This window comes from Dermacentor variabilis, chromosome 1 (assembly GCF_050947875.1).
Source record: "Dermacentor variabilis isolate Ectoservices chromosome 1, ASM5094787v1, whole genome shotgun sequence".
Lineage (NCBI taxonomy): Eukaryota > Metazoa > Arthropoda > Arachnida > Ixodida > Ixodidae > Dermacentor > Dermacentor variabilis.
In genome coordinates, this window is record NC_134568.1 from 278,099,704 (window position 1) to 278,111,511 (window position 11,808).

Here is an 11,808-nt window from a genome sequence, read left to right on the forward strand (position 1 = left end):
AAGCTGAAGCAAGAGCGCCGCTGATCAGTTCCTATGTGGCGAAGGGTGCGAGCAGGTCTGAGCGCGAAACGTGGTTACCCTCACTGGTTACCCTTACGCTGATGAGGTTACCCTCACCAGCGTAATTCTCCCACTTAATGCAGTGTACTTCCGGAATCGTTATAGAGCTAGCTATCAATAAAACATCGTTACACCATAAGATGCTCTTCACAAAATTTTCTCTTTTAACCCATTCTTGTCCTGTTAAAATTTGTGAGAACGTGTTGAAGTTGTAAACAGAACGAGCGAGAGAGGAATGCTTGTTATAAATGAAGATGCCTTATCCACCGAGGAATGGGCTGTTTTAAAATTATTGCCGCTCTATAAGCACACAAAAAAAACTCACTGCAGTAATTCTTCTCACCATGAACTTGTAATATGCGATCGCAGTTGCTCCCACAATTTCCCACAATGTCCCCAACATTGCGCTAAATTCCTGCGCTACTACGGTTACGGCATGATGACTCGTTGTTTGCGGACATTTGAGGCAGCAAAAAGCTGTGCTTTCTAAAGAAATGCTGGGAATGTCTGCTGCACCGTGCTTCAGCTATGCCGCACGAGCGTATACTGAATGCTCTCGCAACACACGCGCTGACTCCTATAGTCTCAGTCTCGCCATGCTACTAACCGCGCACCAGCCTTCGGGCCCAGAAGTTGCGGTATCGCGCATCTAGTTAACGCGTTCGGCGCATTTAGTTTAGTTTACTTCTCGGTCGTGCTTAGTGACGTAAGTTCGATCCCGAGCGGTGGACGGGGGGAAGCTTTGTTTTTTCTTTGCCATGTGGCGAGGATTACGAGGTGGCGAGAAGGGTTGGGTGACAAGACAACGACGCCGCGGCGCAACGGAACGGTGGGAGGTAGGACGGGCGGAACAGATGCATACCCGGTTTCGAGTTGTTAACTGCTGTAGCATTAATTTATTTTTGAAGGCGTAGGCTGGGGGTAATATGGACAAATATATGCTGAAAATCAGTAAGCGAAGAAGCACATTGTCGTTGGTTTCACTATTACATAATATACAGGGTGCCTCACGTAACATTAGCCAAACTTTAAAAATATGCGAATGCCACGTAGCTGGACAGAACCTAGGTAATGTTGTTTGCCCTCATTTGGAGATACTCAGATTATTGTTTTGAATTCCGCCTCATTACATAATTAGTCTTACTGAATTAATAAACTTGTCAAATGTTAAAATTAGATTAAAAGTGTCAATGAGAAAATTGTAGAGCGACATGAAAAACTCGATACAGCTTTCTGTTGCTCAATACGTGCTACATAAAAGTGTTTTTTCAAGCGTGAAAGCAGCCCGCAAATGCGCGCCACATTGCCGCTCGACTGGCCGCTCGAGGTACTATGCGTGTATCTGCGGCCGACGTGGGTCAAAGTGTAGTATCTGTTCTTATCAGCTTGATATCTTATACGGGTTCTCTTTGGGCCTAAGATATTAAACTTATTTTTTTTTGCAAGTTGGCGGCGTGCCTAAAGCCTGCTTCTGCACTCTCTTCGGGATCGGCCCACGTATGAGAACAAATTCTCGGCCAACACGGCTCGATAGACGCACGCAATTTCTTTACCAGAACCTAGCCAAATGCAGCTTCGCTGTAAAACGCTATGCCATTATAGGTGCTGCGTCTCGACGAATTGAGGCTCATTTGACGCAAGCCCAAACGATTAGGCGACGTGTGAAAATTCGACGCTCACAGTAGAATGCGCTCGATGACTATATAGTACGACTAATGTCATGGAAGATAACACGGAACGTGCCGAGTGTCGATAGGCCCACACTGTTAAGGCATTCAGAGCAGTGCGACGTAGCGTCTGCCAATGGGGGAGGGCGAGCAAGCCTCGGCAAATGCCATTGATTGAGAGATTGGTTGGGTTTGACGTCCGAAAGCGACATTAGCGACTTTGAGAGCTGCGTTTTGTAGGGCTTCCTATCCATTTTGATCCCCTATATTCATTTTTAACGGCCACCTAAATCCAAGTAGACGAGCGCTTTCGCAATCCGCTACCATTGGAATGCTGCCACTGTGGTCGTTAATCGTGCCCACGATCTAGCGCTCAGCAGCAAAAAGTCGTTGAAAACCGTACTTCAGGGGATAGACGACCGTGTTAAGCGTCGCCCGGGTCGCCCATTGAAATGTATAGGCTATCTGCCTTCAAGCGTGACGTCATGGCTCCGAAGGCGAAGGCTATCTGGAGATGCTGCGCGCCACTGACAAGGCTGTGGCTTACGTTCTTTGTGTTTTGCGTAACCTAGCTATTACTTTCCAGGTTTTTGGTTCTGTTCTCGGTTTCTTGTTGGCCAATATTATTTTCCTCTCTTTTTTATTTTCGTGTGGGAGGGAGGAAGCGGAGCGCCACTTGATTATGTTGCTTTTGATGGTTTTTGTTTTCGTTATTTAGGGTTACCTTCGTTGCATGTACCTTTGTTCGTCAATATGTTTACATTTTGCCCGGCCTATCAGCGGGCATTGTGAGTCCCTGTTTGACGCGGTCGGCTTGAACCTGCGCCCTTCACGGTGGTTATCGTAATCGTCGTCTGATTCTCTTAGGGACGCGAGTGAAATAACTGCCTTTATATTTTGCGGCTACGTATATAGCAATTACGTTGGAAGACTTTCTTTCCTTGCCTCTGCCGAGAGGCTTTTACGCAAAATGCTAAGTTGCATAGCCATGAACCACCTAGCGGGCGAAAACAGTTATACTTACCTTGGTTTCATACCTTATTCGGATGGGCTTCTTCGAACAATTCAGCTCACACACCCGTCGCAACAAGCCTGCCGATATGTAACTTCACTAATGTGCTTCAATAAAGCTTCAGTAAAATCGAACGAAATTTCCAGCTCTCTCGAGTTCCGTTAATACAGTCTACTATACCTATAGTATGTCTGGGAAGAGAACAATGTAATGAGTTGGCGCCGGAGTAGCCGCCGGAGAAGCGCCGTGCCTGCGCGTGACTCGCCCAGCCTTAATGGCTGCGTCAGCAAGGCCTCAGATGCCAAGAGGCGGAGTGGAAGCGACTCTGGCTCATTAGTGACTTTCTTGTTTGAAGCCATCGTTGCAACACCCATCGCCAAGCGAAGTCCCTTTCTTTGCACTGCCTCCAAGCGCTCGAATTGACTCGATGACGGTGATATCAGAGGGAGCTGCTGGAGAATGCGGCTTGTTATCAGTACAGCGTTCAGTTTAAGCATGGATATAGGATTCTTTCCCCAACGTACACCTGCCTATCGACGAAGTGCGTTGACTCTTTGCACTGATGCAGTCACAACACTTTCGACCGCACCACGCCATAGTAGCTTGTTGTCGATGGTGACGCCCAGGAATCGAACATGAGTTGCACGAAGAATTAAATGCCCTCTGGTATTCAGCGTCAGACGTGTTGACTTGCGTCTCACTCCCGGGAAAAGCATGAAGGCAGATTTTTCTGCTGATAAAGATAGGCCAAGCGTCGATAAGTGGCGATCGATAGTGGCGATTGCGGCCTGGGCTATCCGGGCCAAACGCTTGTGTTGGTACCCCGAGATCCAAATGCAGATGTCATCTGCGTAGATGCACTTATTAACTGCCGTCCGACCTACTTTCAGGGCATCTGGAAGGCTGGCCATGGCAACGTTAAAAAGCAAGGGAGATAGGACACTTCCTTGTGGGACGCTGAAGGAAATTCCTCGTTTGTCACTCATTATACTTCCGAGCTTAACTTGGACACATCGATCACTGAGAAATTCATGGACGAATCGAAGAGCATTTCCCGAGACGCCCATGGCTAGGAGTCCGTTGATGATGCCTGTATGAAGCACACAGTCGTATGCCTTGGCAACGTCCATAAAGATGGCGAGTGTGGAAAGGCCGTCTACGTGATGGTGTTCGATATGGCTTAGTAGATCCAAGACACTGTCCTGGGCACTCAACCGTGGACGAAATCCGGTCATACATGATGGCAGTCTATTTCCTTCCTCAAAATACCATGTTAACCTCGTACATATTAGTCTTTCCACCAACTTTGATACGCATGATGTTAGCGATACTGGCCGATATGAGGTAAGGTTTGCAGGATCCTTTCCGGACTTGAGCACTGGCACCACCCATGCTGTCTTCCACGCTTCTGGGATCTCTCCTGTGCTCCAGACGTGATTAAATAGGTCCAGAAGGGCTCGTTTTCGTTCATATGGCAGATTTGTCAGCATCTGATTGCTGATCGAATCGGGACCCACAGCACAGCGTCTTCTTAAATTGCTAAGCGCGAAATCCAACTCACGAAAGGTGAACGGCGTATCCATGGTATGGAATGCTTCAGACAACAGAGGGTTCGATACTCCTGCTGATCTGCCAGATGTGTATACGTCTGCAAAATCTTCTGCAAGGGTTTGCAAATCTTTTCCTTGCTTTAAAGCAAGTGCTTCGAATGGCCTGTGTAGGCGAATATTTCCGGATAGGCTCTTCCTTACTCCCCATATCCTTGTCATGGGAGTAAACGCCGATAAACTCTCACAGAAAGCAGCCCATTTGTGTGACGACGGATGACAGCATTTATCCTGTTGTATTCAGTTTTCGCAGATGAATTTCCCGTTTTTCTCATTAGTTTTCGCTCCGCTCTCCTACGCGCTGCGCAGAAGTTCTTTAGTTTCAAATCTGGAGTAGGGAAATGATCTGGCAGTTTCAACATTGAGGTAGCCACTCTTTTGCTACGCAGCATATCTGCGAACAGCTCACCAGGGAATTCATCCAATGCTTCTCTGTATGTGTCCCATCGTGTTACAGCACAGAATTGTCGCCCAGCAGTGTGAAATCCGGTGATGTTGGTGAAGATCGGAAAGTGGTCACTACCCATCCTGTCTGGGGCCGTTGTTGACGATACGACAAGGTCTGTAGAATGGATCACGAGGTCTATGGCACTCCATTAATCTGGTGGTCTGAAGAAAGTCGGTTTGCCATCGTTCGCGATACATAAGTCAGCAGCATCCTCGGCTGCGACAAGTTCCTTGCCTCGGGAATCTGCAGTCTTATCTCCCCAAAGCGAATGATGTGCGTTAAAGTCGCCACAGATTATTCTAGGAGACGGGCAACGAATGCAAAGGTCCTTTGTAAATGCCTCCATGGAGACCTTCCTGCGCGGACTTATATACACCGACACCACACTGAGTTTTCGTTTTCCTAGGCACACTTGCACAGCGGCGACTTCCAAGAAGGTAGAACACAGGTCTTGCACTGGTAAGGTGACGTGAGGTATTTCTCGCCTGATGTATATCATCGCACTTCCATTTGCAAATGACGGTATACTCGGATTTCCATGTCTGATGTACCCTGGGATCGTCCTTCCATTTGGGAGACTGGCCTCTGAGAGGGCTAGAATTGGTATAGGTATGTCTCGAAGGAAAAGGCTGAGTTCGATGGTGCGCTTGCACTCTTTGGACCCAGAACAAACAACTTATTTCTTCGCTGAGCAGCTGTCCGCGCAGGACATCGACCGTAGCTAGCAGGATGGTCACCGCCGCAATTTGCACACACAAAGTTATCTTTACTTGCACATTAAAGTCATGAGGTCCCCGACAGCGCTTGCACCTCTGTTCCCCACGACAGTACTTAGCGATATGTCCGAAGCGCTGACACTTAAAACAGCGTGGTGGTTTCTCCACGTAGTCGACAAGCTCGTGTCTGGTTAAACCAAGGTTGATCTTGTCCGGGTGTTCAGGATTTGGAGCAAATGTGAGAACCACCGAGTTAGTGCGCCTTGACTCCCATTCAGGTGACGAGGTTTGTACCCGACGGATGATTCTTCTTGCATGGAATACTCCCTGAGGTCTCAGGTAGGTGAGCAGCTCTTCATCCAAGTACCATTTAGGGACTCCTCTAACAATGCACGTGTTTTTCATATAACTGTGTGGGACACGGGCAGATATGACTATGCCGCCGATATTCTTGGTCTCTAGAAGGACGTTGGCTTGTCCTTCTATCTCTACATCTAAGAGCAATGCTTCCTGTGCTGTGAAGCGGCTCTTCACTGGTGCTCCACCGAGAATCGTTTCAAGCTCAGAATACAGGACAATAGGGTTTACTTGTCTTAAATCATCTCTTTCGGATGCTGCAGTGATTAACACTGGAATGCCCTCCGCCCTGTCTTTACGATGGCGCACAATTCGGAAACCACTCTCGTCCATGTCTAGGTCTGAAGGGTTCGCCACGTTGTCGTCCTCGATGGTAGTTGACTCCTCTTCAGATTCACCAATGTCTTGTCGCTTGCAGTTAGGCTGGCTTGTACAAACCAGCTGGCGTTTCTGACCCGGTGTCAGCCCTTGGGAGGTCATGGCGGGGTGCTCGTGGGTGCCAGCTTTGTTCCTTCTAGCACCTTGTGAGGCGGCGGGTGGCGCAGCACCCGTCTGTCTCCGATACGGAAGGTACCTTTTCGAGTCGACAGACGTCTTGAACCGTTCTGACGAGTAATATTACCAGAAAATAACGAAAATAACGATAAATGTAGGCAGAGCTACTCAGACAGGCTAGCAGCAGGTTCGTCGTCTTCTTCTTCCAGTAAGCACTCGATTATCTGGCCCAGAGAGAAATTGTCATGTCTAAGCAGTTATCTTGCGCGAATGACCGCACGTTTTCACGGCATAGAGTTTTCTACGACAATAACTAGAGGCAACTCTAGCGAGTCGAATGCTCATCTACCGAGTGAATCATGGTTGCTGCATGGGTTTGTCGGATCTTCGTGCTCGTGCCTTCAGACGTTCTTGTGGCTTTTTCTACTCTAAGCTTTGGCTTATTTATCGGCCCAAATTTCGAAGCGATCCTATTTTTCTAAGCGCAGAAGGCAATAAGGCACAAGGACAAAGTTTGGGCAAATTCACGTACTAACCTCAATTCCCCGGCTGGTTGAATCGCCATGATAGCAGCTCCCGTCAACACCAGCACCAGAGTACTCCGTAGTAACTTTGCCGGAAAGTCCAGGCTTGATAGGTTGGCGCTGCCTTCTCTTGAGGATGCACAAATATTTTGTGTGTTCCTTCTATGCCGCCACAGAGAGAACCTTCAGTTGATAGTGTTTGTGCTGTCCTCTTCGTTCCTACTTGTGTCCATGTTTGCACGCCTGCCTGTCAGTAATATATGGATCAGCCACAATCAATTTGTGTTAGGTGGTGTTGGTAGTTCTTTAGCACATTAGCTAATTATTACTTTGTTTCCTACAGGTTTGCGACAGTGGAAAGTTACCTATCTTGGAGCTTTTTCCCTTTTTTTCCTCTCCTTTTTTTTTCTTCCAGCCATTCAAGCTGCGTTCAAAGATCTATTCGTATGCTATAATATTTTCTCGTTAAATCGCATCGAGCACGGAACCACAAAGCTTTCCTTTTCTTATTCTTGCTCAATGGGCAGGCAGTATTTCCCAGCAGTATTCCGAGAAATAAAAGGAAATCTTTAAAGTAAGACGATGGGCTTCCATTTCAGTGCAATGGCGAAATCAAGGAAAAGCTTTCCGCGAGCACAAAGAGGCTGTTTCGAAATGCTCCGTCGCGGCAGATTCTTTACAAACGCCTTCGCAGCTCGGTCATTTCCCATTGAAACGATCCTCACAGCTGCATTTATCGCCTTTGCGCAGCGCCTTCCAAGAGTCTGGACGCTTCCAGTCAGGCTCCACTCTTGCTATATCAGTGAATGGACAGAACATGCGAAGTTCGAGTGTGGCTTTATTAGTACCTCTGCACAATGACATCAGAAGAAAACGCTGTCTTCGGCGGTTTAGTAACGCGAATGAGAGATTAGCCGGTTCTCGAACACGAGCTAAACCGTCCCTGTTTCACAGTATAATCATCACGTACGCAGACAAGTATGTTGACACGTTCACGACATTCTGCTCAGAATTATTCGTTTGCGTTCCCGACGTGTTCGCGAATAAATTTTACAGAGTGCTTCAGATTACTTGGATTTTCCGTTCGGTGGCGAGTTGAAAAGTTACGCGCCGTAGTTTAGAATAGCACATGCGGTTTCCTACACATCGCAGTGATTAACTGACCCGGACGAATACGCCCGAAGCTACGCTTCTGGCTTCGCGACGCATACATGGTGAACGCGTTTCGTGCATGTTTACAGGGAATCGCTCCGTCACTTCTCTGATGCAACTCACTAGTGCAATATTTGGCCCAGGAAAACAAAGCGATGAAATCGAGATGAAAGCACACTCTTTCTGTTCGTTTGTCTTCTGCTGAAGGTGAAAGGTGACTCTGCTGATTGATGCTCCCTCTTCGTGTCTTGCAAGCACTGTTCAAACATTTCGGCCGTGATCACATTTCGGCACGTGGCGTGCCAAGCCAAGCGCCAAACAGAGCTCATTCCATCTTGGAGTGGCGACCTTGCAATCTAGCCATAAGGGCTGAGCCGAAATGGGCAAACAACGCGCGGACCTGAGTGCGCGCGGGCTTAAACACCAGCCGAGTAAAAGATCTGAACTGCTGTCTCCTGTGTACTGTTCCAGCTATACCACGTGATCGCTTCGTTAGAGAATCCTCACGGGAATTTTTTTCTTTTCTTCTTTCTTTTTCTGTTTTCTGGAGAGAAGATCTTTCATGAAGGGCAAGTCACGTGAACTGAGATCTCGCTAAGAATATTGCCCCCTTCACAGCCGCCAAAAGCAAATAGCAAAAGTCAAAAGGCGAAAGGGACGTTCTCTAGAAGGTGCAAACTAACGAATGAATAAAAAGATGAGTGAAAAAATTAAGGTGTGCCTTGAGAAAGACCACATGTTGGGTAAATAGGAACACAAACTAATGAAAACTATTCCGGTCCTTTTTTCGTCTTTTTATTTATTTATTTATGTATTTATCTTACGATGCACCAGGCGTTGGAGTGATTTCAAAAGACCACTGGCACGAAGAATTGTAGCTCTGAAAGTACATTGACCTAGACTACACAATTCCTACTCCCTCTTTAAGTTAAAGTTGTCTCGCGCGTCATATCTTACACTGAACCACAGCGATAGATTGTCTACGATAGATTGTCTTCTAAGCGCGCGCCAGCTGTCGCCATATTCTCGTATGCTACGTTGCCGTCCGCTAGCGCCGTAAAGCTACTGACGGCTACGTCAGCAACGATTAACTTTGCGGACACGGTGACGTAGCATTATCGACACAGGAGACCTAAAGACAATCTGTCGAAGACACATGCACGCAAAAAGAAAATACCCTGCGTATAACACAACTTCGAAGGTGGTAGGATTTTAAATGTGCAAGAACTCCTAAGAGATTTCTTCTTGTTGTTATTCATCACGTCTATCCCCGCCGCTCTAGGAAAATACTGAGCGTACTAGTAGCGTTCTCCATCCTCACTTAATTGTAGAGGTGACGACAGTGTTTGTACCTTGCCACAAACCATCACAGTGATGGTCCATCCTTTGTGGCTCGAAGGCAGTTCTCCAGAGTCTATCGTCCGCTTTCAACCATGGACCTAACGCGCAATTATTCGCAGGCATCCGACCACTTCGCCATCACGCAATCGGCAAGGGCATCATCTGCCTGTGGACACCGGGTCACTGTGTAATTTCAGGAAACCACAGTGCGGATGACGCTGCCCGATCGGCCCACTATGGTGCCGATACTATACCAATACCACTGTCGAGAACAGATGCATTCACAAGGCTTCGCTTCCCCACACGCGCGCTCACGCAGGCTCTGTGGAGCGCCAGTGAATTCATCAAAGCACGTCTGCACAGGTTGGATCCACGTGTACAAGTCCGTCTTCCACCAGGGTTACCACGAGCGGAAGCAACACTTCTGTGCCGCCTGTGGCTCAGTGTGGCATTCACGATTGCCTATTCCTTCCGCATTGGAATGGCCGAAAGCCCTGCTTTCGGCAACTGTGGTTGCGAGGAGACGATCAAGCATCTCCTCTGTGACTATGCTCCCGCTACAACGTGGCAAAAAAAGAGTTCTCGACCACGCTCGAAAGACTCGCCCAACGCCCCTCCACGGAGAAAAAGTTCTAGGATACTGGCCAGGACGTGTTTCGGCACTAGCGCGTAGCATCGCGTTAGTGCCGTATTTGTCATAGTGCCGCTAGTAACGTGTTTCATACAGCAGGGCGGAGCATCGAGCTATAGTGTGAACTTTGCTCACTTTATTTTTTTACAGCGAAGCTGCTCATGGCTAGGGTTCCGTGGTTTTTTTGTGTCCGTCGAGAAATCGATCTGCGCGCGTGCAAAAACTCAGCTCCTGAATTTGATGCTAGATCGCCTCATTCTGTGCAAACGCTCGTACGTCTCATAACTTCGATATGCATATTCAGTAGATTAGTTATCAATAGGAACCATTTTCAAGATCATCAGATTCTAAGGTACATAATTTGTTTTTGCTAGCTTACGGGGTTATGAGCCATCGATTGGTATGAGACATTCATTGCCTTACGTAGCGGACAAATTTCTCATTCGGTAGGCATAGAAATGCTTACGCATTTATAACAGAGGTGATACGACAATGTGTGTGCGTAGGTACCGTCACGAGGACCACCGATTAAGATAATAAATGTGTTCGCACGTTTGTTCAAAATTTTGTGTCACCTTTCTGTCGTGTGCTAAACAGCTTCGCTTCCCATCCACCTTCACAGAGTGGAAAGGCTCATGATTTTTTTTTCCTTTTATCTCCTTTACCCCTCTCTCGAGCACAGGATAGCGAGCCAGTACTTACACGCTGGCTAACCTTCCATGTCTTTCCTTCCCTATTGGCTCTCTCTCTCTCTATGTCTCTCCCTCGCTCTCTCTTGTACCTTGGTAATATAGATTTGTTTTGCAACCAGTTCGCCTTACTTCATATGCTGCAGAAAATAACGACGTTACAACTATCGATAAATTACAATATTTAAGTTGACGACAAGAATGGGGAAGCCAAAATGTTGAATTCATCTCTTTTGTTTTCATAGAGAGAGAAAGAGAGCGCTTTATTTAAAAGCAGAGAGGTTTGCGGCGTAGTATTCACCTACATGCTACTCTGCAAGGGAAGGAAAGGGAAGAAGGAAGAAAGAAGCCATAAGAGAAGGAGCGCATAAGAACAGGAAAAAAATTAATTGATATCATAATTCATTGCGATTTTGACTCTAACTTGTTCGAGTATATGAGTCATCTTAACTCCACCGCTGGCTTATATGCTATGTAACAGTCCGAATAGCAGCTAGAGTTTTGAGAGAAAGCCAATTTATGAGGGCAATCAAATAAGAGTTCGAGTGCTTGAGGCTGCGTTCCTGGAGTTTCCCTGGGATCTAATACTCTCTTTAGTGTCACAGAGCCTTGACAGACTGTCGCCATATTTGTCTTGTATATGTCCCTTTCATCACTGTATGCTCTACAGGCTAACACAATATGTCCGATTGCTTCCAAGCCGCCCCTTACTGTACCCAGCTCAATAAGCGACTCAAAGTGCTATACGCTCCCAATATAACACATCCCTTCATAATTTTTTTTAAGCACCGAGTCGCGAGGTTTTGCACACCCGAGATAAAATTCACTTAAGAAGAAGGGTCCAGAGGAATATGGAGACTTGCAGCTGTGAGTAAATTAAATTACCAGATCCTGCGCGCCAAATCCACGATATGACTTGAGGCACGCCGTAGTGCAGGACTTCGGATTAATTCTCATCCCATGGGCTTCTTTAACGTGTACCTGAATCTAATTACACGAGCGCTTTTTCATTTCGTCCCATCAATATGCGGCCGCTGCGGCCGAGATCGTGTCCTCGACGTCGTGTAATAAAGAAGCGCAACGCCACAGAAACTAAGCTGCCGCGGCGT

At 47.2% G+C, this 11,808-nt stretch overlaps 1 pseudogene; it reads left to right on the plus strand.

The window, feature by feature from the left end:
* The first annotated feature begins 1,398 nt into the window (after positions 1–1,398).
* LOC142568071 (U2 spliceosomal RNA) lies at positions 1,399–1,562 on the plus strand (annotated as a pseudogene).
* Positions 1,563–11,808: the final 10,246 nt, after the last annotated feature.